Source organism: Primulina huaijiensis, chromosome 3, assembly GCF_012295235.1.
Source record: "Primulina huaijiensis isolate GDHJ02 chromosome 3, ASM1229523v2, whole genome shotgun sequence".
Classification (NCBI taxonomy): Eukaryota; Viridiplantae; Streptophyta; class Magnoliopsida; order Lamiales; family Gesneriaceae; genus Primulina; species Primulina huaijiensis.
The window spans coordinates 21,968,461-21,972,015 of NC_133308.1; the positions used below are offsets into that span (position 1 = coordinate 21,968,461).

General features: G+C 33.4%; 1 long non-coding RNA gene across 1 annotated transcript; it reads right to left on the reverse strand.

The window, feature by feature from the left end:
* LOC140972245 (uncharacterized) lies at positions 1 to 1,237 on the reverse strand. Its single transcript, XR_012174481.1, has 3 exons — positions 955 to 1,237; positions 644 to 869; positions 1 to 532 (listed from the first exon to the last, which is right to left on the reverse strand). It is a non-coding gene; the product is annotated as an uncharacterized lncRNA (long non-coding RNA).
* Positions 1,238 to 3,555: the final 2,318 nt, after the last annotated feature.

Sequence of the window (3,555 nt, forward strand, 5' to 3'; positions counted from 1 at the left end):
ACCAAACTTTCACATTGAGGAATACAAATTATGGCATCAACATTGGTAAATCGAAAAATCTACGTGTTCAAAACATATAAATACGACATGTATCATGAACTAGAGTACATCGAAATTGATAAATTATCTCTCCACATATCCCAAGCCGGAGAGGACTCAATATTTTCAATGAATCCATCTTCAGTATCGTTATTGGGACCAACACATGCATCCTCAACTTCTAAGAAAGGATCATCCGGCATTTCCAATCGAATGAAATTATGTATGAGAATGCATGCCATGATAATTCGGTTTTGAACTTTCAATGGGTAATATGATGGACTCCGCAAGATGGCCCATCTCCTTTTCAATAATCCAAACGCTCTTTCTATTACATTTCGTGCAGAGCAGTGCTTTGCATTGAAGAATTCCTTGTGATTTTGTGGGCCAATGGAGCCATTTCTCCATGCATCCATGTGGTATCGCACTTTCCTATACGGCGTTAGAAAACCTTCTACATTGTCATATATGTTGTCACATAAGTAGTATTGACCTGTCATTTTAGTTATAACATGAAAAAAATGATTACGTAGAACAAAAGACAAGCGTTATGTTCAATGTACTATTTGAATTACAATAAGTGAGTAAAAAATGTATGTTTGACCTCGTGGTACTTTAAGCCCATTTTGTCGATGAATTGCATCTCGAAGTACCTTAGCATCTGCTGCCGATCCTTCCCAGCCAGTTCATGCATAAATGAATCTCATTTCTCGATCACGAACTCTTAAGATATTTAATGATGTGGTGCCTTTTCTTGTTATGTATTTGGGTTTTTGTTGATTAGACACGTGCACACTTATATATGTCACATCCAATGCTCCAAGACAACCCTACATACAATAATCATTTGTTACTTTCAAATAATTTTTTGCTATCCTAGATTCACAATGATATTCAAAACATAAATAAACATACCTTAAACCATTTCCATGTTTCGTTAGTATAACTTTCATCAACAGGAACAGGCTTTGATAGAAGTATTGGGTATAACTTTAAGATTGATTTCAGAACTTCGTGAAAATGAGTGCTAACAGTGTGTCCACTGCGTATATAGTCATGACTTATGATTCTATTTTTTTTATGATGAGCTAGTATGGACAAGAACATAGCCACCTTCTCCTCAACCCTTACATGCCTAGATTCTACAAGTCCTGCAACATGTGTGAGCAAGTAACATAGTCTTCCAAATGCATTACGATTCATCCTCAAGTTGATAATTCATTGTGTATCTCCTAATTCAATAATCCTATGCAAGTGATTTATTTGGAAATGAAGTCTTCCTATAATATTGTACGAGACATCTTCTGAACGAAGCTTATGTTTCCAATGTGTACGTACTTTGTATATACTCGTATTAAAACAGTAAAAAACACAAATGCCCGCACAAGTACTGTGTGTAGCGCTAGCAACACTTGGATGTCCCGATCTTGATTGTCCATGGAAGTACAACTTCAGATTCCAGCAACATAATACGCAAGACTACCAACCATATATACTTTCTACGATTTGTAAAATACTTGCTGCGGGAAAATAAATTGTAATTATATGCCATACAAATCAAAAGTCGTTGAATTCTACCAAGAAGCAGCAAGCCTTCACTGCTCCAACATTTCTACCATTTCGAACCATCTAAACAAAATCACACAAATCTACTGCTCACAAGTCCTCTTAGTGGCAAAATAGCGCCACAAATCTCACCTCAGTGCGTGCAAATCTTCGCACGAACGCCTCTTCGAAGATGGGTTTTCTCCAGCCGCCGACTGTGAAGGATGCAAGCTTACAAGTGAAATGAGAGAACGATAGGATTTATGATTTTTATATATTGAGGGCAATTAAGTCATTTGTGGTGTTTTTTATCATTAAATTAAAATTATCACATCTCATAAAAAATATATTTTTATCCTTGTATAAAATTATTTATCATTATCATGGGCTTCCTAAAAAGATACCAAACGTGAGATAAGGAGGATTATTTATCGATCCTTCTCTTATCAAGTGTACCAAACTATACCTTTTAGTTTAAAGCTTCGGCTTCAATATGAAAACATGTCAGTATGATGTCTCAAACAAAACATATATGTAAATTTCATATAAAAGTATAATTTTCATCATTTACGGAATAATTGCTCTTTCCATCTTTTCCACGAGATGAAGAATCTTGTTGCTTTAATCCAGGATACATGCTTTCTGTAATAAAATGTTTTTAAAAAATTTATGCTTAGTATGTTTGGCTATATTTTGTTTTTTTTCCTACTAATATAATGAATTTTGTATTGCTTATTTTTTAATATTTTTTCTGTTTTTTATCAACCGTCGTGGGCTTTTATGATTAATTGTGTACTTTGGGAAGTCGTGAATGTTGGAGATTTAATAAAATAAATATATAATCATGTGATTAAATTCATATATCATAACAAGTCAGGAATTCATGTCGAATTATCAGAAAATATAAATAACAGTGAACAGGTACCAGAATCCATTGATTGATCTAGCATTGGAGTTATGAATCTTCCAACACAACAAAGAACCGACCACTTTATTCTTATCTTAGATGAGAGAATGAGAGAGTTCTAGAATACATGTGCCGTATATATACTGTGTTATCATCTGTGCCTTAGGGACCATAACCTTATATAACATTAGCAGTCTTCGACCCATCATAGAAGACTTAATTGGACTGAGTTTCTACATATAAGTTAGATCATACCAATTTATTTAATACTTTGAAAAACCATAATTAATTAGATCACTTTATTGGGTCCTTTATTATATAGCTCGTTCATGTACAATTAATTAAATTATGTGAGCTTACAAAATAATTCCAACAATCTCTCACTTTTGCCACAAGTTATCCGGATATTGTACATGCAAAAACTAGATTGAGCTCTTGTTATTCAAACCAAAATATTCCTTAACAATCTGATCTATCAATTATGCCAATATTGAACCAAAAAGCAGTCATCGCTACATTTAAAATCACTAAACCCATCAATAATCACAATATTAACATAATCAATAACATATATCAAGTATGGATGTGTAGCATAGAAATACAAAAATGTGATCCAAGAATAAAACATGCATTTCCAACCGGTCCTCCTGATGACTCGAAGAGTCCAATAACAGACTTTCAAGCAAATGCTAAACCGCAATGAAAATGTTTTAGAATACATGTGCCGTATATATACTGTGTTATCCTCTGTGCCTTAGGGACCATAACCTTATATAACCTTAGCAGTCTTCGACCCATCATAGAAGACTTAATTGGACTGAGTTTCTACATATTAGTTAGATCATAACAAATTATTTAATACTTTGAAAAACCATAATTAATTAGATCACTTTATTGGGTCTTTTATTATATAGCTCGTTCATGTACAATTAATTAAATTATGTGAGCCTACAAAATAATTCCAACAAGCTCTCACTTTCGCCACAAGTTATCCGGATATTGTACATGCAAAAACTAGATTTAGCTCTTGTTATCCAAACCAAAATATTCCTTAACAATCTGAT